Here is a 25,444-nt window from a genome sequence, read left to right as displayed (position 1 = left end):
AAGAATTTTCAAATTTTCAGATAGGAGGTTCCATATAAGGTCAAAAACTACATACTCAGATCTTCACCAAACTTTGCAGGGATACATTGGAGGTCGAGACACGTGGAAAAAAAGTACAAAACAAGAGATTGGGGTCATCAAGATTTTGGACGGATTTTTTAGGAATTTTCAAATTTTCAGATGGGTGGTTCCAGATAAGGTCAAAAACTACATACTCAGATCTTCACCAAACATTGCAGGGATACATTGGATGTCAAGACACGTGGAAAAAACGTACAAAACAAGTGATTGGAGACATCAAGATTTTGGACGAATTTTTTAAGAATTTTCAAATTTTCAGATAGGAGGTTCCAGATGAGGTCAAAAACTACATACTCAGATCTTCACCAAACTTTGCAGGAATACTTTGCATGTCAAGACACGTGGAAAAAACGTACAAAACAAGAGATCGGAGACATCAAGATTTTCGACGAATTTTTTAAGAATTTTCAAATTTTCAGATGGGAGGTTCCAGATAAGGTCAAAAACGACATACTCAGATCTTCACCAAACTTTGCAGGGATCCATTGGAGGTCGAGACACGTGGAAAAAACGTACAAAACAAGAGATTGGAGACATCAAGATTTTGGACGAATTTTTTAAGAATTTTCAAATTTTCAGATAGGAGGTTCCATATAAGGTCAAAAACTACATACTCAGATCTTCACCAAACTTTGCAGGGATACATTGGATGTCAAGACACGTGGAAAAAACGTACAAAACAAAAGATTGGAGACATCAAGATTTTCGACGAATTTTTTAAGAATTTTCAAATTTTCAGATAGGAGGTTCCAGATAAGGTCAAAAACTACATACTCAGATCTTCACCAAACTTTGCAGGGATACATTGGATGTCAAGACACGTGGAAAAAACGTACAAAACAAGAGATTGGGGTCATCAAGATTTTGGACGGATTTTTTAGGAATTTTCAAATTTTCAGATGGGAGTTTCCAGATAAGGTCAAAAACTACATACTCAGATCTTCACCAAACTTTGCAGGGATCCATTGGAGGTCGAGACACGTGGAAAAAACGTACAAAACAAGAGATTGGAGACATCAAGATTTTGGACGAATTTTTTAAGAATTTTCAAATTTTCAGATAGGAGGTTCCATATAAGGTCAAAAACTACATACTCAGATCTTCACCAAACTTTGCAGGGATACATTGGATATCAAGACACGTGGAAAAAACGTACAAAACAAGAGATTGGAGACATCAAGATTTTGGACGAATTTTTTAAGAATTTTCAAATTTTCAGATAGGAGGTTCCAGATAAGGTCAAAAACTACATACTCAGATCTTCACCAAACTTTGCAGGGATACATTGGATGTCAAGACACGTGGAAAAAACGTACAAAACAAGAGATTGGGGTCATCAAGATTTTGGACGGATTTTTTAGGAATTTTCAAATTTTCAGATGGGAGGTTCCAGATAAGGTCAAAAACTACATACTCAGATCTTCACCAAACATTGCAGGGATACATTGGATGTCAAGACACGTGGAAAAAACGTACAAAACAAGAGATTGGAGACATCAAAATTTTGGACGAATTTTTTAAGAATTTTTCAAATTTTCAGATAGGAGGTTCCAGATGAGGTCAAAAACTACATACTCAGATCTTCACCAAACTTTGCAGGAATACTTTGCATGTCAAGACACGTGGGAAAAACGTACAAAACAAGAGATCGGAGACATCAAGATTTTCGACGAATTTTTTAAGAATTTTCAAATTTTCAGGTGGGAGGTTCCAGATAAGGTCAAAAACGACATACTCAGATCTTCACCAAACTTTGCATGGATACATTGGATGTCAAGACACGTGGAAAAAACATACAAAACATAGGATTGGTGACATCAAGATTTTGGACGAATTTTTTAAGAATTTTCAAATTTTCAGATAGGAGGTTCCATATAAGGTCAAAAACTACATACTCAGATCTTCACCAAACTTTGCAGGGATACATTGGAGGTCGAGACACGTGGAAAAAAAGTACAAAACAAGAGATTGGGGTCATCAAGATTTTGGACGGATTTTTTAGGAATTTTCAAATTTTCAGATGGGAGGTTCCAGATAAGGTCAAAAACTACATACTCAGATCTTCACCAAACATTGCAGGGATACATTGGATGTCAAGACACGTGGAAAAAACGTACAAAACAAGAGATTGGAGACATCAAGATTTTGGACGAATTTTTTAAGAATTTTCAAATTTTCAGATAGGAGGTTCCAGATGAGGTCAAAAACTACATACTCAGATCTTCACCAAACTTTGCAGGAATACTTTGCATGTCAAGACACGTGGAAAAAACGTACAAAACAAGAGATCGGAGACATCAAGATTTTCGACGAATTTTTTAAGAATTTTCAAATTTTCAGATGGGAGGTTCCAGATAAGGTCAAAAACGACATACTCAGATCTTCACCAAACTTTGCAGGGATCCATTGGAGGTCGAGACACGTGGAAAAAACGTACAAAACAAGAGATTGGAGACATCAAGATTTTGGACGAATTTTTTAAGAATTTTCAAATTTTCAGATAGGAGGTTCCATATAAGGTCAAAAACTACATACTCAGATCTTCACCAAACTTTGCAGGGATACATTGGATGTCAAGACACGTGGAAAAAACGTACAAAACAAGAGATTGGAGACATCAAGATTTTCGACGAATTTTTTAAGAATTTTCAAATTTTCAGAAAGGATGTTCCAGATAAGGTCAAAAACGACATACTCAGATCTTCACCAAACTTTGCAGGGATCCATTGGAGGTCGAGACACGTGGAAAAAACGTACAAAACAAGAGATTGGAGACATCAAGATTTTGGACGAATTTTTGAAGAATTTTCAAATTTTCAGATAGGAGGTTCCAGATAAGGTCTAAAACTACATACTCAGATCTCCACCAAACATTGCAGGAATACATTGGATGTCAAGACACGTGGAAAAAACGTACAAAACAAGAGATTGGAGACATCAAGATTTTCGACGAATTTTTGAAGAATTTTCAAATTTTCAGATAGGAGGTTCCAGATAAGGTCAAAAACTACATACTCAGATCTTCACCAAACGTTGCAGGGATACTTTGCATGTCAAGACACGTGGAAAAAACGTACAAAACAAAAGATTGGAGACATCAAGATTTTCGACGAATTTTTTAAGAATTTTCAAATTTTCAGATGGGAGGTTCCAGATAAGGTCAAAAACGACATACTCAGATCTTCACCAAACTTTGCATGGATACATTGGATGTCAAGACACGTGGAAAAAACGTACAAAACAAGAGATTGGAGACATCAAGATTTTGGACGAATTTTTTAAGAATTTTCAAATTTTCAGATGGGAGGTTCAATATAAGGTCAAAAACTACATACTCAGATCTTCACCAAACTTTGCAGGGATACTTTGGATGTCAAGACACGTGGAAAAAACGTACAAAACAAGAGATTGGGGTCATCAAGATTTTGGAAGAATTTTTTAAGGATTTTCAAATTTTCAGATGGGAGGTTCAATATAAGGTCAAAAACTACATACTCAGATCTTCACCAAACTTTGCATGGATACATTGGATGTCAAGACACGTGGAAAAAACATACAAAACATAGGATTCGGAACATCAAGATTTTGGTCGAATTTTTTAAGAATTTTCAAATTTTCAGATAGGAGGTTCCATATAAGGTCAAAAACTACATACTCAGATCTTCACCAAACATTGCAGGAATACATTGGATGTCAAGACACGTGGAAAAAACGTACAAAACAAGAGATTGGGGTCATCAAGATTTTGCACGGATTTTTTAGGAATTTTCAAATTTTCAGATGGGAGGTTCCAGATAAGGTCAAAAACTACATACTCAGATCTTCACCAAGCTTTGCAGGGATACATTGGATGTCAAGACACGTGGAAAAAACGTACAAAACAAGAGATTGGAGACATCAAGATTTTGGACGAATTTTTTAAGAATTTTCAAATTTTCAGATAGGAGGTTCCATATAAGGTCAAAAACTACATACTCAGATCTTCACCAAACTTTGCATGGATACATTATGTGTCAAGACACGTGGAAGAAACGTACAAAACAAAAGATTGGAGACATCAAGATTTTGGTCGAATTTTTTAAGAATTTTCAAATTTTCAGATGGGAGGTTCCAGATAAGGTCAAAAACTACATACTCAGATCTTCACCAAACTTTGCAGGGATACATTGGATGTCAAGACACGTGGAAAAAACGTACAAAAAAGAGATTGGAGACATCAAGATTTTGGACGAATTTTTTAAGAATTTTCAAATTTTCAGATAGGAGGTTCCATATAAGGTCAAAAACTACATACTCAGATCTTCACCAAACTTTGCATGGATACATTATGTGTCAAGACACGTGGAAAAAACGTACAAAACAAAAGATTGGAGACATCAAGATTTTGGTCGAATTTTTTAAGAATTTTCAAATTTTCAGATGGGAGGTTCCAGATAAGGTCAAAAACTACATACTCAGATCTTCACCAAACTTTGCAGGGATACATTGGATGTCAAGACACGTGGAAAAAACGTACAAAACAAGAGATTGGAGACATCAAGATTTTGGACGAATTTTTTAAGAATTTTCAAATTTTCAGATAGGAGGTTCCATATAAGGTCAAAAACTACATACTCAGATCTTCACCAAACTTTGCATGGATACATTATGTGTCAAGACACGTGGAAAAAACGTACAAAACAAAAGATTGGAGACATCAAGATTTTGGTCGAATTTTTTAAGAATTTTCAAATTTTCAGATGGGAGGTTCCAGATAAGGTCAAAAACTACATACTCAGATCTTCACCAAACTTTGCAGGGATACATTGGATGTCAAGACACGTGGAAAAAACGTACAAAAAAGAGATTGGAGACATCAAGATTTTGGACGAATTTTTTAACAATTTTCAAATTTTCAGAAAGGATGTTCCAGATAAGGTCAAAAACGACATACTCAGATCTTCACCAAACTTTGCAGGGATACATTGGATATCAAGACACGTGGAAAAAACGTACAAAACAAGAGATTGGAGACATCAAGATTTTGGACGAATTTTTTAAGAATTTTCAAATTTTCAGAAAGGATGTTCCAGATAAGGTCAAAAACGACATACTCAGATCTTCACCAAACTTTGCAGGGATCCATTGGAGGTCGAGACACGTGGAAAAAACGTACAAAACAAGAGATTGGAGACATCAAGATTTTGGACGAATTTTTGAAGAATTTTCAAATTTTCAGATAGGAGGTTCCATATAAGGTCAAAAACTACATACTCAGATCTTCACCAAACTTTGCAGGGATACATTGGATGTCAAGACACGTGGAAAAAACGTACAAAACAAAAGATTGGAGACATCAAGATTTTCGACGAATTTTTTAAGAATTTTCAAATTTTCAGATAGGAGGTTCCAGATAAGGTCAAAAACTACATACTCAGATCTTCACCAAACTTTGCAGGGATACATTGGATGTCAAGACACGTGGAAAAAACGTACAAAACAAGAGATTGGGGTCATCAAGATTTTGGACGGATTTTTTAGGAATTATCAAATTTTCAGATGGGAGTTTCCAGATAAGGTCAAAAACTACATACTCAGATCTTCACCAAACTTTGCAGGGATCCATTGGAGGTCGAGACACGTGGAAAAAACGTACAAAACAAGAGATTGGAGACATCAAGATTTTGGACGAATTTTTTAAGAATTTTCAAATTTTCAGATAGGAGGTTCCATATAAGGTCAAAAACTACATACTCAGATCTTCACCAAACTTTGCAGGGATACATTGGATATCAAGACACGTGGAAAAAACGTACAAAACAAGAGATTGGAGACATCAAGATTTTGGACGAATTTTTTAAGAATTTTCAAATTTTCAGATAGGAGGTTCCAGATAAGGTCAAAAACTACATACTCAGATCTTCACCAAACTTTGCAGGGATACATTGGATGTCAAGACACGTGGAAAAAACGTACAAAACAAGAGATTGGGGTCATCAAGATTTTGGACGGATTTTTTAGGAATTTTCAAATTTTCAGATGGGAGGTTCCAGATAAGGTCAAAAACTACATACTCAGATCTTCACCAAACATTGCAGGGATACATTGGATGTCAAGACACGTGGAAAAAACGTACAAAACAAGAGATTGGAGACATCAAAATTTTGGACGAATTTTTTAAGAATTTTTCAAATTTTCAGATAGGAGGTTCCAGATGAGGTCAAAAACTACATACTCAGATCTTCACCAAACTTTGCAGGAATACTTTGCATGTCAAGACACGTGGGAAAAACGTACAAAACAAGAGATCGGAGACATCAAGATTTTCGACGAATTTTTTAAGAATTTTCAAATTTTCAGATGGGAGGTTCCAGATAAGGTCAAAAACGACATACTCAGATCTTCACCAAACTTTGCATGGATACATTGGATGTCAAGACACGTGGAAAAAACATACAAAACATAGGATTGGTGACATCAAGATTTTGGACGAATTTTTTAAGAATTTTCAAATTTTCAGATAGGAGGTTCCATATAAAGTCAAAAACTACATACTCAGATCTTCACCAAACTTTGCAGGGATACATTGGAGGTCGAGACACGTGGAAAAAAAGTACAAAACAAGAGATTGGGGTCATCAAGATTTTGGACGGATTTTTTAGGAATTTTCAAATTTTCAGATGGGAGGTTCCAGATAAGGTCAAAAACTACATACTCAGATCTTCACCAAACATTGCAGGGATACATTGGATGTCAAGACACGTGGAAAAAACGTACAAAACAAGAGATTGGAGACATCAAGATTTTGGACGAATTTTTTAAGAATTTTCAAATTTTCAGATAGGAGGTTCCAGATGAGGTCAAAAACTACATACTCAGATCTTCACCAAACTTTGCAGGAATACTTTGCATGTCAAGACACGTGGAAAAAACGTACAAAACAAGAGATCGGAGACATCAAGATTTTCGACGAATTTTTTAAGAATTTTCAAATTTTCAGATGGGAGGTTCCAGATAAGGTCAAAAACGACATACTCAGATCTTCACCAAACTTTGCAGGGATCCATTGGAGGTCGAGACACGTGGAAAAAACGTACAAAACAAGAGATTGGAGACATCAAGATTTTGGACGAATTTTTTAAGAATTTTCAAATTTTCAGATAGGAGGTTCCATATAAGGTCAAAAACTACATACTCAGATCTTCACCAAACTTTGCAGGGATACATTGGATGTCAAGACACGTGGAAAAAACGTACAAAACAAGAGATTGGAGACATCAAGATTTTCGACGAATTTTTTAAGAATTTTCAAATTTTCAGAAAGTATGTTCCAGATAAGGTCAAAAACGACATACTCAGATCTTCACCAAACTTTGCAGGGATCCATTGGAGGTCGAGACACGTGGAAAAAACGTACAAAACAAGAGATTGGAGACATCAAGATTTTGGACGAATTTTTGAAGAATTTTCAAATTTTCAGATAGGAGGTTCCAGATAAGGTCTAAAACTACATACTCAGATCTCCACCAAACATTGCAGGAATACATTGGATGTCAAGACACGTGGAAAAAACGTACAAAACAAGAGATTGGAGACATCAAGATTTTCGACGAATTTTTGAAGAATTTTCAAATTTTCAGATAGGAGGTTCCAGATAAGGTCAAAAACTACATACTCAGATCTTCACCAAACGTTGCAGGGATACTTTGCATGTCAAGACACGTGGAAAAAACGTACAAAACAAAAGATTGGAGACATCAAGATTTTCGACGAATTTTTTAAGAATTTTCAAATTTTCAGATGGGAGGTTCCAGATAAGGTCAAAAACGACATACTCAGATCTTCACCAAACTTTGCATGGATACATTGGATGTCAAGACACGTGGAAAAAACGTACAAAACAAGAGATTGGAGACATCAAGATTTTGGACGAATTTTTTAAGAATTTTCAAATTTTCAGATGGGAGGTTCAATATAAGGTCAAAAACTACATACTCAGATCTTCACCAAACTTTGCAGGGATACTTTGGATGTCAAGACACGTGGAAAAAACGTACAAAACAAGAGATTGGGGTCATCAAGATTTTGGAAGAATTTTTTAAGAATTTTCAAATTTTCAGATGGGAGGTTCAATATAAGGTCAAAAACTACATACTCAGATCTTCACCAAACTTTGCATGGATACATTGGATGTCAAGACACGTGGAAAAAACATACAAAACATAGGATTCGGAACATCAAGATTTTGGTCGAATTTTTTAAGAATTTTCAAATTTTCAGATAGGAGGTTCCATATAAGGTCAAAAACTACATACTCAGATCTTCACCAAACATTGCAGGAATACATTGGATGTCAAGACACGTGGAAAAAACGTACAAAACAAGAGATTGGGGTCATCAAGATTTTGCACGGATTTTTTAGGAATTTTCAAATTTTCAGATGGGAGGTTCCAGATAAGGTCAAAAACTACATACTCAGATCTTCACCAAGCTTTGCAAGGATACATTGGATGTCAAGACACGTGGAAAAAACGTACAAAACAAGAGATTGGAGACATCAAGATTTTGGACGAATTTTTTAAGAATTTTCAAATTTTCAGATAGGAGGTTCCATATAAGGTCAAAAACTACATACTCAGATCTTCACCAAACTTTGCATGGATACATTATGTGTCAAGACACGTGGAAAAAACGTACAAAACAAAAGATTGGAGACATCAAGATTTTGGTCGAATTTTTTAAGAATTTTTAAATTTTCAGATGGGAGGTTCCAGATAAGGTCAAAAACTACATACTCAGATCTTCACCAAACTTTGCAGGGATACATTGGATGTCAAGACACGTGGAAAAAACGTACAAAAAAGAGATTGGAGACATCAAGATTTTGGACGAATTTTTTAAGAATTTTCAAATTTTCAGATAGGAGGTTCCATATAAGGTCAAAAACTACATACTCAGATCTTCACCAAACTTTGCATGGATACATTATGTGTCAAGACACGTGGAAAAAACGTACAAAACAAAAGATTGGAGACATCAAGATTTTGGTCGAATTTTTTAAGAATTTTCAAATTTTCAGATGGGAGGTTCCAGATAAGGTCAAAAACTACATACTCAGATCTTCACCAAACTTTGCAGGGATACATTGGATGTCAAGACACGTGGAAAAAACGTACAAAACAAGAGATTGGAGACATCAAGATTTTGGACGAATTTTTTAAGAATTTTTAAATTTTCAGATAGGAGGTTCCATATAAGGTCAAAAACTACATACTCAGATCTTCACCAAACTTTGCATGGATACATTATGTGTCAAGACACGTGGAAAAAACGTACAAAACAAAAGATTGGAGACATCAAGATTTTGGTCGAATTTTTTAAGAATTTTCAAATTTTCAGATGGGAGGTTCCAGATAAGGTCAAAAACTACATACTCAGATCTTCACCAAACTTTGCAGGGATACATTGGATGTCAAGACACGTGGAAAAAACGTACAAAAAAGAGATTGGAGACATCAAGATTTTGGACGAATTTTTTAACAATTTTCAAATTTTCAGAAAGGATGTTCCAGATAAGGTCAAAAACGACATACTCAGATCTTCACCAAACTTTGCAGGGATACATTGGATATCAAGACACGTGGAAAAAACGTACAAAACAAGAGATTGGAGACATCAAGATTTTGGACGAATTTTTTAAGAATTTTCAAATTTTCAGAAAGGATGTTCCAGATAAGGTCAAAAACGACATACTCAGATCTTCACCAAACTTTGCAGGGATCCATTGGAGGTCGAGACACGTGGAAAAAACGTACAAAACAAGAGATTGGAGACATCAAGATTTTGGACGAATTTTTGAAGAATTTTCAAATTTTCAGATAGGAGGTTCCAGATAAGGTCTAAAACTACATACTCAGATCTCCACCAAACATTGCAGGAATACATTGGATGTCAAGACACGTGGAAAAAACGTACAAAACAAGAGATTGGAGACATCAAAATTTTGGACGAATTTTTTAAGAATTTTCAAATTTTCAGATAGGAGTTTCCAGATGAGGTCAAAAACTACATACTCAGATCTTCACCAAACTTTGCAGGAATACTTTGCATGTCAAGACACGTGGAAAAAACGTACAAAACAAGAGATCGGAGACATCAAGATTTTCGACGAATTTTTGAAGAATTTTCAAATTTTCAGATGGGAGGTTCCAGATAAGGTCAAAAACTACATACTCAGATCTTCACCAAACTTTGCATGGATACATTGGATGTCAAGACACGTGGAAAAAACATACAAAACATAGGATTGGTGACATCAAGATTTTGGACGAATTTTTTAAGAATTTTCAAATTTTCAGATAGGAGGTTCCAGATGAGGTCAAAAACTACATACTCAGATCTTCACCAAACTTTGCAGGAATACTTTGCATGTCAAGACACGTGGAAAAAACGTACAAAACAAGAGATCGGAGACATCAAGATTTTCGACGAATTTTTTAAGAATTTTCAAATTTTCAGATGGGAGGTTCCAGATAAGGTCAAAAACGACATACTCAGATCTTCACCAAACTTTGCAGGGATCCATTGGAGGTCGAGACACGTGGAAAAAACGTACAAAACAAGAGATTGGAGACATCAAGATTTTGGACGAATTTTTTAAGAATTTTCAAATTTTCAGATAGGAGGTTCCAGATAAGGTCAAAAACTACATACTCAGATCTTCACCAAACTTTGCAGGGATACATTATGTGTCAAGACACGTGGAAAAAACGTACAAAACAAAAGATTGGAGACATCAAGATTTTGGTCGAATTTTTTAAGAATTTTCAAATTTTCAGATGGGAGGTTCCAGATAAGGTCAAAAACTACATACTCAGATCTTCACCAAACTTTGCAGGGATCCATTGGAGGTCGAGACACGTGGAAAAAACGTACAAAACAAGAGATTGGAGACATCAAGATTTTGGACGAATTTTTTAAGAATTTTCAAATTTTCAGATAGGAGGTTCCATATAAGGTCAAAAACTACATACTCAGATCTTCACCAAACTTTGCAGGGATACATTGGATATCAAGACACGTGGAAAAAACGTACAAAACAAGAGATTGGAGACATCAAGATTTTGGACGAATTTTTTAAGAATTTTCAAATTTTCAGATAAGAGGTTCCAGATAAGGTCAAAAACTACATACTCAGATCTTCACCAAACTTTGCAGGGATACATTGGATGTCAAGACACGTGGAAAAAACGTACAAAACAAGAGATTGGGGTTATCAAGATTTTGGACGGATTTTTTAGGAATTTTCAAATTTTCAGATGGGAGGTTCCAGATAAGGTCAAAAACTACATACTCAGATCTTCACCAAACATTGCAGGGATACATTGGATGTCAAGACACGTGGAAAAAACGTACAAAACAAGAGATTGGAGACATCAAAATTTTGGACGAATTTTTTAAGAATTTTCAAATTTTCAGATAGGAGGTTCCAGATGAGGTCAAAAACTACATACTCAGATCTTCACCAAACTTTGCAGGAATACTTTGCATGTCAAGACACGTGGAAAAAAAGTACAAAACAAGAGATTGGGGTCATCAAGATTTTGGACGGATTTTTTAGGAATTTTCAAATTTTCAGATGGGAGGTTCCAGATAAGGTCAAAAACGACATACTCAGATCTTCACCAAACTTTGCATGGATACATTGGATGTCAAGACACGTGGAAAAAACATACAAAACATAGGATTGGTGACATCAAGATTTTGGACGAATTTTTTAAGAATTTTCAAATTTTCAGATAGGAGGTTCCATATAAGGTCAAAAACTACATACTCAGATCTTCACCAAACTTTGCAGGGATACATTGGAGGTCGAGACACGTGGAAAAAAAGTACAAAACAAGAGATTGGGGTCATCAAGATTTTGGACGAATTTTTGAAGAATTTTCAAATTTTCAGATAGGAGGTTCCAGATAAGGTCTAAAACTACATACTCAGATCTCCACCAAACATTGCAGGAATACATTGGATGTCAAGACACGTGGAAAAAACGTACAAAACAAGAGATTGGAGACATCAAGATTTTCGACGAATTTTTGAAGAATTTTCAAATTTTCAGATAGGAGGTTCCAGATAAGGTCAAAAACGACATACTCAGATCTTCACCAAACGTTGCAGGGATACTTTGCATGTCAAGACACGTGGAAAAAACGTACAAAACAAAAGATTGGAGACATCAAGATTTTCGACGAATTTTTTAAGAATTTTCAAATTTTCAGATGGGAGGTTCCAGATAAGGTCAAAAACGACATACTCAGATCTTCACCAAACTTTGCATGGATACATTGGATGTCAAGACACGTGGAAAAAACGTACAAAACAAGAGATTGGAGACATCAAGATTTTGGACGAATTTTTTAAGAATTTTCAAATTTTCAGATGGGAGGTTCAATATAAGGTCAAAAACTACATACTCAGATCTTCACCAAACTTTGCAGGGATACTTTGGATGTCAAGACACGTGGAAAAAACGTACAAAACAAGAGATTGGGGTCATCAAGATTTTGGACGAATTTTTTAAGAATTTTCAAATTTTCAGATGGGAGGTTCAATATAAGGTCAAAAACTACATACTCAGATCTTCACCAAACTTTGCATGGATACATTGGATGTCAAGACACGTGGAAAAAACATACAAAACATAGGATTCGGAACATCAAGATTTTGGTCGAATTTTTTAAGAATTTTCAAATTTTCAGATAGGAGGTTCCATATAAGGTCAAAAACTACATACTCAGATCTTCACCAAACATTGCAGGAATACATTGGATGTCAAGACACGTGGAAAAAACGTACAAAACAAGAGATTGGGGTCATCAAGATTTTGCACGGATTTTTTAGGAATTTTCAAATTTTCAGATGGGAGGTTCCAGATAAGGTCAAAAACTACATACTCAGATCTTCACCAAACTTTGCAGGGATACATTGGATGTCAAGACACGTGGAAAAAACGTACAAAACAAGAGATTGGAGACATCAAGATTTTGGACGAATTTTTTAAGAATTTTCAAATTTTCAGATAGGAGGTTCCATATAAGGTCAAAAACTACATACTCAGATCTTCACCAAACTTTGCATGGATACATTATGTGTCAAGACACGTGGAAAAAACGTACAAAACAAAAGATTGGAGACATCAAGATTTTGGTCGAATTTTTTAAGAATTTTCAAATTTTCAGATGGGAGGTTCCAGATAAGGTCAAAAACTACATACTCAGATCTTCACCAAACTTTGCAGGGATACATTGGATGTCAAGACACGTGGAAAAAACGTACAAAACAAGAGATTGGGGTCATCAAGATTTTGGACGAATTTTTTAACAATTTTCAAATTTTCAGAAAGGATGTTCCAGATAAGGTCAAAAACGACATACTCAGATCTTCACCAAACTTTGCAGGGATACATTGGATATCAAGACACGTGGAAAAAACGTACAAAACAAGAGATTGGAGACATCAAGATTTTGGACGAATTTTTTAAGAATTTTCAAATTTTCAGATAGGAGGTTCCAGATAAGGTCAAAAACTACATACTCAGAACTTCACCAAACTTTGCAGGGATACATTGGATGTCAAGACACGTGGAAAAAACGTACAAAACAAGAGATTGGGGTCATCAAGATTTTGGACGAATTTTTTAAGAATTTTCAAATTTTCAGATGGGAGGTTCCAGATAAGGTCAAAAACTACATACTCAGATCTTCACCAAACTTTGCAGGGATACATTGGATGTCAAGACACGTGGAAAAAACGTACAAAACAAGAGATTGGGGTCATCAAGATTTTGGACGAATTTTTTAACAATTTTCAAATTTTCAGAAAGGATGTTCCAGATAAGGTCAAAAACGACATACTCAGATCTTCACCAAACTTTGCAGGGATACATTGGATATCAAGACACGTGGAAAAAACGTACAAAACAAGAGATTGGAGACATCAAGATTTTGGACGAATTTTTGAAGAATTTTCAAATTTTCTGATAGGAGGTCCCAGATAAGGTCAAAAACTACATACTCAGATCTCCACCAAACATTGCAGGGATACATTGGATGTCAAGACACGTGGAAAAAACGTACAAAACAAGAGATTGGAGACATCAAGATTTTCGACGAATTTTTGAAGAATTTTCAAATTTTCAGATAGGAGGTTCCAGATAAGGTCAAAAACTACATACTCAGATCTTCACCAAACTTTGCAGGAATACTTTGCATGTCAAGACACGTGGAAAAAACGTACAAAACAAGAGATTGGAGACATCAAGATTTTCGACGAATTTTTTAAGAATTTTCAAATTTTCAGATGGGAGGTTCCAGATAAGGTCAAAAACGACATACTCAGATCTTCACCAAACTTTGCATGGATACATTGGATGTCAAGACACGTGGAAAAAACGTACAAAACAAGAGATTGGGGTCATCAAGATTTTGCACGGATTTTTTAGGAATTTTCAAATTTTCAGATGGGAGGTTCCAGATAAGGTCAAAAACTACATACTCAGATCTTCACCAAACTTTGCAGGGATACATTGGATGTCAAGACACGTGGAAAAAACGTACAAAACAAGAGATTGGAGACATCAAGATTTTGGACGAATTTTTTAAGAATTTTCAAATTTTCAGATAGGAGGTTCCATATAAGGTCAAAAACTACATACTCAGATCTTCACCAAACTTTGCATGGATACATTATGTGTCAAGACACGTGGAAAAAACGTACAAAACAAAAGATTGGAGACATCAAGATTTTGGTCGAATTTTTTAAGAATTTTCAAATTTTCAGATGGGAGGTTCCAGATAAGGTCAAAAACTACATACTCAGATCTTCACCAAACTTTGCAGGGATACATTGGATGTCAAGACACGTGGAAAAAACGTACAAAAAAGAGATTGGAGACATCAAGATTTTGGACGAATTTTTTAACAATTTTCAAATTTTCAGAAAGGATGTTCCAGATAAAGTCAAAAACGACATACTCAGATCTTCACCAAACTTTGCAGGGATACATTGGATATCAAGACACGTGGAAAAAACGTACAAAACAAGAGATTGGAGACATCAAGATTTTGGACGAATTTTTTAAGAATTTTCAAATTTTCAGATAGGAGGTTCCAGATAAGGTCAAAAACTACATACTCAGATCTTCACCAAACTTTGCAGGGATACATTGGATGTCAAGACACGTGGAAAAAACGTACAAAACAAGAGATTGGGGTTATCAAGATTTTGGACGGATTTTTTAGGAATTTTTCAAATTTTCAGATGGGAGGTTCCAGATAAGGTCAAAAACTACATACTCAGATCTTCACCAAACATTGCAGGGATACATTGGATGTCAAGACACGTGGAAAAAACGTACAAAACAAGAGATTGGAGACATCAAAATTTTGGACGAATTTTTTAAGAATTTTCAAATTTTCAGATAGGAGGTTCCAGATGAGGTCAAAAACTACATACTCAGATCTTCACCAAACTTTGCAGGAATACTTTGCATGTCAAGACACGTGGAAAAAACGTACAAAACAAGAGATCGGAGACATCAAGATTTTCGACGAATTTTTTAAGAATTTTCAAATTTTCAGAGGGGAGGTTCCAGATAAGGTTAAAAACGACATACTCAGATCTTCACCAAACTTTGCATGGATACATTGGATGTCAAGACACGTGGAAAAAACATACAAAACATAGGATTGGTGACATCAAGATTTTGGACGAATTTTTTAAGAATTTTCAAATTTTCAGATAGGAGGTTCCATATAAGGTCAAAAACTACATACTCAGATCTTCACCAAACTTTGCAGGGATACATTGGAGGTCGAGACACGTGGAAAAAAAGTACAAAACAAGAGATTGGGGTCATCAAGATTTTGGACGGATTTTTTAGGAATTTTCAAATTTTCAGATGGGAGGTTCCAGATAAGGTCAAAAACTACATACTCAGATCTTCACCAAACATTGCAGGGATACATTGGATGTCAAGACACGTGGAAAAAACGTACAAAACAAGAGATTGGAGACATCAAGATTTTGGACGAATTTTTTAAGAATTTTCAAATTTTCAGATAGGAGGTTCCAGATGAGGTCAAAAACGACATACTCAGATCTTCACCAAACTTTGCAGGGATCCATTGGAGGTCGAGACACGTGGAAAAAACGTACAAAACAAGAGATTGGAGACATCAAGATTTTGGACGAATTTTTGAAGAATTTTCAAATTTTCAGATAGGAGGTTCCAGATAAGGTCTAAAACTACATACTCAGATCTCCACCAAACATTGCAGGAATACATTGGATGTCAAGACACGTGGAAAAAACGTACAAAACAAGAGATTGGAGACATCAAGATTTTCGACGAATTTTTGAAGAATTTTCAAATTTTCAGATAGGAGGTTCCAGATAAGGTCAAAAACGACATACTCAGATCTTCACCAAACGTTGCAGGGATACTTTGCATGTCAAGACACGTGGAAAAAACGTACAAAACAAAAGATTGGAGACATCAAGATTTTCGACGAATTTTTTAAGAATTTTCAAATTTTCAGATGGGAGGTTCCAGATAAGGTCAAAAACGACATACTCAGATCTTCACCAAACTTTGCATGGATACATTGGATGTCAAGACACGTGGAAAAAACGTACAAAACAAGAGATTGGAGACATCAAGATTTTGGACGAATTTTTTAAGAATTTTCAAATTTTCAGATGGGAGGTTCAATATAAGGTCAAAAACTACATACTCAGATCTTCACCAAACTTTGCAGGGATACTTTGGATGTCAAGACACGTGGAAAAAACGTACAAAACAAGAGATTGGGGTCATCAAGATTTTGGACGAATTTTTTAAGAATTTTCAAATTTTCAGATGGGAGGTGCAATATAAGGTCAAAAACTACATACTCAGATCTTCACCAAACTTTGCATGGATACATTGGATGTCAAGACACGTGGAAAAAACATACAAAACATAGGATTCGGAACATCAAGATTTTGGTCGAATTTTTTAAGAATTTTCAAATTTTCAGATAGGAGGTTCCATATAAGGTCAAAAACTACATACTCAGATCTTCACCAAACATTGCAGGAATACATTGGATGTCAAGACACGTGGAAAAAACGTACAAAACAAGAGATTGGGGTCATCAAGATTTTGCACGGATTTTTTAGGAATTTTCAAATTTTCAGATGGGAGGTTCCAGATAAGGTCAAAAACTACATACTCAGATCTTCACCAAACTTTGCAGGGATACATTGGATGTCAAGACACGTGGAAAAAACGTACAAAACAAGAGATTGGAGACATCAAGATTTTGGACGAATTTTTTAAGAATTTTCAAATTTTCAGATAGGAGGTTCCATATAAGGTCAAAAACTACATACTCAGATCTTCACCAAACTTTGCATGGATACATTATGTGTCAAGACACGTGGAAAAAACGTACAAAACAAAAGATTGGAGACATCAAGATTTTGGTCGAATTTTTTAAGAATTTTCAAATTTTCAGATGGGAGGTTCCAGATAAGGTCAAAAACTACATACTCAGATCTTCACCAAACTTTGCAGGGATACATTGGATGTCAAGACACGTGGAAAAAACGTACAAAACAAGAGATTGGGGTCATCAAGATTTTGGACGAATTTTTTAACAATTTTCAAATTTTCAGAAAGGATGTTCCAGATAAGGTCAAAAACGACATACTCAGATCTTCACCAAACTTTGCAGGGATACATTGGATATCAAGACACGTGGAAAAAACGTACAAAACAAGAGATTGGAGACATCAAGATTTTGGACGAATTTTTTAAGAATTTTCAAATTTTCAGATAGGAGGTTCCAGATAAGGTCAAAAACTACATACTCAGAACTTCACCAAACTTTGCAGGGATACATTGGATGTCAAGACACGTGGAAAAAACGTACAAAACAAGAGATTGGGGTCATCAAGATTTTGGACGAATTTTTTAAGAATTTTCAAATTTTCAGATGGGAGGTTCCAGATAAGGTCAAAAACTACATACTCAGATCTTCACCAAACTTTGCAGGGATACATTGGATGTCAAGACACGTGGAAAAAACGTACAAAACAAGAGATTGGGGTCATCAAGATTTTGGACGAATTTTTTAACAATTTTCAAATTTTCAGAAAGGATGTTCCAGATAAGGTCAAAAACGACATACTCAGATCTTCACCAAACTTTGCAGGGATACATTGGATATCAAGACACGTGGAAAAAACGTACAAAACAAGAGATTGGAGACATCAAGATTTTGGACGAATTTTTGAAGAATTTTCAAATTTTCTGATAGGAGGTCCCAGATAAGGTCAAAAACTACATACTCAGATCTCCACCAAACATTGCAGGGATACATTGGATGTCAAGACACGTGGAAAAAACGTACAAAACAAGAGATTGGAGACATCAAGATTTTCGACGAATTTTTGAAGAATTTTCAAATTTTCAGATAGGAGGTTCCAGATAAGGTCAAAAACTACATACTCAGATCTTCACCAAACTTTGCAGGAATACTTTGCATGTCAAGACACGTGGAAAAAACGTACAAAACAAGAGATTGGAGACATCAAGATTTTCGACGAATTTTTTAAGAATTTTCAAATTTTCAGATGGGAGGTTCCAGATAAGGTCAAAAACGACATACTCAGATCTTCACCAAACTTTGCATGGATACATTGGATGTCAAGACACGTGGAAAAAACGTACAAAACAAGAGATTGGGGTCATCAAGATTTTGCACGGATTTTTTAGGAATTTTCAAATTTTCAGATGGGAGGTTCCAGATAAGGTCAAAAACTACATACTCAGATCTTCACCAAACTTTGCAGGGATACATTGGATGTCAAGACACGTGGAAAAAACGTACAAAACAAGAGATTGGAGACATCAAGATTTTGGACGAATTTTTTAAGAATTTTCAAATTTTCAGATAGGAGGTTCCATATAAGGTCAAAAACTACATACTCAGATCTTCACCAAACTTTGCATGGATACATTATGTGTCAAGACACGTGGAAAAAACGTACAAAACAAAAGATTGGAGACATCAAGATTTTGGTCGAATTTTTTAAGAATTTTCAAATTTTCAGATGGGAGGTTCCAGATAAGGTCAAAAACTACATACTCAGATCTTCACCAAACTTTGCAGGGATACATTGGATGTCAAGACACGTGGAAAAAACGTACAAAAAAGAGATTGGAGACATCAAGATTTTGGACGAATTTTTTAACAATTTTCAAATTTTCAGAAAGGATGTTCCAGATAAAGTCAAAAACGACATACTCAGATCTTCACCAAACTTTGCAGGGATACATTGGATATCAAGACACGTGGAAAAAACGTACAAAACAAGAGATTGGAGACATCAAGATTTTGGACGAATTTTTTAAGAATTTTCAAATTTTCAGATAGGAGGTTCCAGATAAGGTCAAAAACTACATACTCAGATCTTCACCAAACTTTGCAGGGATACATTGGATGTCAAGACACGTGGAAAAAACGTACAAAACAAGAGATTGGGGTTATCAAGATTTTGGACGGATTTTTTAGGAATTTTCAAATTTTCAGATGGGAGGTTCCAGATAAGGTCAAAAACTACATACTCAGATCTTCACCAAACATTGCAGGGATACATTGGATGTCAAGACACGTGGAAAAAACGTACAAAACAAGAGATTGGAGACATCAAAATTTTCGACGAATTTTTTAAGAATTTTCAAATTTTCAGATAGGAGGTTCCAGATGAGGTCAAAAACTACATACTCAGATCTTCACCAAACTTTGCAGGAATACTTTGCATGTCAAGACACGTGGAAAAAACGTACAAAACAAGAGATCGGAGACATCAAGATTTTCGACGAATTTTTTAAGAATTTTCAAATTTTCAGAAGGGAGGTTCCAGATAAGGTCAAAAACGACATACTCAGATCTTCACCAAACTTTGCATGGATACATTGGATGTCAAGACACGTGGAAAAAACATACAAAACATAGGATTGGTGACATCAAGATTTTGGACGAATTTTTTAAGAATTTTCAAATTTTCAGATAGGAGGTTCCATATAAGGTCAAAAACTACATACTCAGATCTTCACCAAACTTTGCAGGGATACATTGGAGGTCGAGACACGTGGAAAAAAAGTACAAAACAAGAGATTGGGGTCATCAAGATTTTGGACGGATTTTTTAGGAATTTTCAAATTTTCAGATGGGAGGTTCCAGATAAGGTCAAAAACTACATACTCAGATCTTCACCAAACATTGCAGGGATACATTGGATGTCAAGACACGTGGAAAAAACGTACAAAACAAGAGATTGGAGACATCAAGATTTTGGACGAATTTTTTAAGAATTTTCAAATTTTCAGATAGGAGGTTCCAGATGAGGTCAAAAACGACATACTCAGATCTTCACCAAACTTTGCAGGGATCCATTGGAGGTCGAGACACGTGGAAAAAACGTACAAAACAAGAGATTGGAGACATCAAGATTTTGGACGAATTTTTGAAGAATTTTCAAATTTTCAGATAGGAGGTTCCAGATAAGGTCTAAAACTACATACTCAGATCTCCACCAAACATTGCAGGAATACATTGGATGTCAAGACACGTGGAAAAAACGTACAAAACAAGAGATTGGAGACATCAAGATTTTCGACGAATTTTTGAAGAATTTTCAAATTTTCAGATAGGAGGTTCCAGATAAGGTCAAAAACGACATACTCAGATCTTCACCAAACGTTGCAGGGATAATTTGGAATTCAAGACACGTGGAAAAAACGTACAAAACAAAAGATTGGAGACATCAAGATTTTCGACGAATTTTTTAAGAATTTTCAAATTTTCAGATGGGAGGTTCCAGATAAGGTCAAAAACGACATACTCAGATCTTCACCAAACTTTGCATGGAGACATTGGATGTCAAGACACGTGGAAAAAACGTACAAAACAAGAGATTGGAGACATCAAGATTTTGGACGAATTTTTTAAGAATTTTCAAATTTTCAGATGGGAGGTTCAATATAAGGTCAAAAACTACATACTCAGATCTTCACCAAACTTTGCAGGGATACTTTGGATGTCAAGACACGTGGAAAAAACGTACAAAACAAGAGATTGGGGTCATCAAGATTTTGGACGAATTTTTTAAGAATTTTCAAATTTTCAGATGGGAGGTGCAATATAAGGTCAAAAACTACATACTCAGATCTTCACCAAACTTTGCATGGATACATTGGATGTCAAGACACGTGGAAAAAACATACAAAACATAGGATTCGGAACATCAAGATTTTGGTCGAATTTTTTAAGAATTTTCAAATTTTCAGATAGGAGGTTCCATATAAGGTCAAAAACTACATACTCAGATCTTCACCAAACATTGCAGGAATACATTGGATGTCAAGACACGTGGAAAAAACGTACAAAACAAGAGATTGGGGTCATCAAGATTTTGCACGGATTTTTTAGGAATTTTCAAATTTTCAGATGGGAGGTTCCAGATAAGGTCAAAAACTACATACTCAGATCTTCACCAAACTTTGCAGGGATACATTGGATGTCAAGACACGTGGAAAAAACGTACAAAACAAGAGATTGGAGACATCAAGATTTTGGACGAATTTTTTAAGAATTTTCAAATTTTCAGATAGGAGGTTCCATATAAGGTCAAAAACTACATACTCAGATCTTCACCAAACTTTGCATGGATACATTATGTGTCAAGACACGTGGAAAAAACGTACAAAACAAAAGATTGGAGACATCAAGATTTTGGTCGAATTTTTTAAGAATTTTCAAATTTTCAGATGGGAGGTTCCAGATAAGGTCAAAAACTACATACTCAGATCTTCACCAAACTTTGCAGGGATACATTGGATGTCAAGACACGTGGAAAAAACGTACAAAACAAGAGATTGGGGTCATCAAGATTTTGGACGAATTTTTTAACAATTTTCAAATTTTCAGAAAGGACGTTCCAGATAAGGTCAAAAACGACATACTCAGATCTTCACCAAACTTTGCAGGGATACATTGGATATCAAGACACGTGGAAAAAACGTACAAAACAAGAGATTGGAGACATCAAGATTTTGGACGAATTTTTTAAGAATTTTCAAATTTTCAGATAGGAGGTTCCAGATAAGGTCAAAAACTACATACTCAGAACTTCACCAAACTTTGCAGGGATACATTGGATGTCAAGACACGTGGAAAAAACGTACAAAACAAGAGATTGGGGTCATCAAGATTTTGGACGAATTTTTTAAGAATTTTCAAATTTTCAGATGGGAGGTTCCAGATAAGGTCAAAAACTACATACTCAGATCTTCACCAAACTTTGCAGGGATACATTGGATGTCAAGACACGTGGAAAAAACGTACAAAACAAGAGATTGGGGTCATCAAGATTTTGGACGAATTTTTTAACAATTTTCAAATTTTCAGAAAGGATGTTCCAGATAAGGTCAAAAACGACATACTCAGATCTTCACCAAACTTTGCAGGGATACATTGGATATCAAGACACGTGGAAAAAACGTACAAAACAAGAGATTGGAGACATCAAGATTTTGGACGAATTTTTGAAGAATTTTCAAATTTTCTGATAGGAGGTCCCAGATAAGGTCAAAAACTACATACTCAGATCTCCACCAAACATTGCAGGGATACATTGGATGTCAAGACACGTGGAAAAAACGTACAAAACAAGAGATTGGAGACATCAAGATTTTCGACGAATTTTTGAAGAATTTTCAAATTTTCAGATAGAAGGTTCCAGATAAGGTCAAAAACTACATACTCAGATCTTCACCAAACTTTGCAGGAATACTTTGCATGTCAAGACACGTGGAAAAAACGTACAAAACAAGAGATTGGAGACATCAAGATTTTCGACGAATTTTTTAAGAATTTTCAAATTTTCAGATGGGAGGTTCCAGATAAGGTCAAAAACGACATACTCAGATCTTCACCAAACTTTGCATGGATACATTGGATGTCAAGACACGTGGAAAAAACGTACAAAACAAGAGATTGGGGTCATCAAGATTTTGCACGGATTTTTTAGGAATTTTCAAATTTTCAGATGGGAGGTTCCAGATAAGGTCAAAAACTACATACTCAGATCTTCACCAAACTTTGCAGGGATACATTGGATGTCAAGACACGTGGAAAAAACGTACAAAACAAGAGATTGGAGACATCAAGATTTTGGACGAATTTTTTAAGAATTTTCAAATTTTCAGATAGGAGGTTCCATATAAGGTCAAAAACTACATACTCAGATCTTCACCAAACTTTGCATGGATACATTATGTGTCAAGACACGTGGAAAAAACGTACAAAACAAAAGATTGGAGACATCAAGATTTTGGTCGAATTTTTTAAGAATTTTCAAATTTTCAGATGGGAGGTTCCAGATAAGGTCAAAAACTACATACTCAGATCTTCACCAAACTTTGCAGGGATACATTGGATGTCAAGACACGTGGAAAAAACGTACAAAAAAGAGATTGGAGACATCAAGATTTTGGACGAATTTTTTAACAATTTTCAAATTTTCAGAAAGGATGTTCCAGATAAAGTCAAAAACGACATACTCAGATCTTCACCAAACTTTGCAGGGATACATTGGATATCAAGACACGTGGAAAAAACGTACAAAACAAGAGATTGGAGACATCAAGATTTTCGACGAATTTTTTAAGAATTTTCAAATTTTCAGATGGGAGGTTCCAGATAAGGTCAAAAACGACATACTCAGATCTTCACCAAACTTTGCATGGATACATTGGATGTCAAGACACGTGGAAAAAACGTACAAAACAAGAGATTGGGGTCATCAAGATTTTGGACGGATTTTTTAGGAATTTTCAAATTTTCAGATGGGAGGTTCCAGATAAGGTCAAAAACTACATACTCAGATCTTCACCAAACATTGCAGGGATACATTGGATGTCAAGACACGTGGAAAAAACGTACAAAACAAGAGATTGGAGACATCAAAATTTTGGACGAATTTTTTAAGAATTTTCAAATTTTCAGATAGGAGGTTCCAGATGAGGTCAAAAACTACATACTCAGATCTTCACCAAACTTTGCAGGAATACTTTGCATGTCAAGACACGTGGAAAAAACGTACAAAACAAGAGATCGGAGACATCAAGATTTTCGACGAATTTTTCAAGAATTTTCAAATTTTCAGATGGGAGGTTCCAGATAAGGTCAAAAACGACATACTCAGATCTTCACCAAACTTTGCATGGATACATTATGTGTCAAGACACGTGGAAAAAACATACAAAACATAGGATTCGGAACATCAAGATTTTGGTCGAATTTTTTAAGAATTTTCAAATTTTCAGATAGGAGGTTCCATATAAGGTCAAAAACTACATACTCAGATCTTCACCAAACATTGCAGGAATACATTGGATGTCAAGACACGTGAAAAAACGTACAAAACAAGAGATTGGGGTCATCAAGATTTTGCACGGATTTTTTAGGAATTTTCAAATTTTCAGATGGGAGGTTCCAGATAAGGTCAAAAACTACATACTCAGATCTTCACCAAACTTTGCAGGGATACATTGGATGTCAAGACACGTGGAAAAAACGTACAAAACAAGAGATTGGAGACATCAAGATTTTGGACGAATTTTTTAAGAATTTTCAAATTTTCAGATAGGAGGTTCCATATAAGGTCAAAAACTACATACTCAGATCTTCACCAAACTTTGCATGGATACATTATGTGTCAAGACACGTGGAAAAAACGTACAAAACAAAAGATTGGAGACATCAAGATTTTGGTCGAATTTTTTAAGAATTTTCAAATTTTCAGATGGGAGGTTCCAGATAAGGTCAAAAACTACATACTCAGATCTTCACCAAACTTTGCAGGGATACATTGGATGTCAAGACACGTGGAAAAAACGTACAAAACAAGAGATTGGAGACATCAAGATTTTGGACGAATTTTTTAAGAATTTTCAAATTTTCAGATAGGAGGTTCCATATAAGGTCAAAAACTACATACTCAGATCTTCACCAAACTTTGCATGGATACATTATGTGTCAAGACACGTGGAAAAAACGTACAAAACAAAAGATTGGAGACATCAAGATTTTGGTCGAATTTTTTAAGAATTTTCAAATTTTCAGATGGGAGGTTCCAGATAAGGTCAAAAACTACATACTCAGATCTTCACCAAACTTTGCAGGGATACATTGGATGTCAAGACACGTGGAAAAAACGTACAAAACAAGAGATTGGAGACATCAAGATTTTGGACGAATTTTTTAACAATTTT

The sequence above is a fragment of the Lepisma saccharinum genome, unplaced genomic scaffold, assembly GCF_977018435.1.
Source record: "Lepisma saccharinum unplaced genomic scaffold, izLepSacc3.1 HAP1_SCAFFOLD_112, whole genome shotgun sequence".
Taxonomy (NCBI): Eukaryota; Metazoa; Arthropoda; class Insecta; order Zygentoma; family Lepismatidae; genus Lepisma; species Lepisma saccharinum.
The sequence above is the reverse complement of the archived record's forward strand: the minus strand, read 5'-3'. Positions refer to the sequence as shown.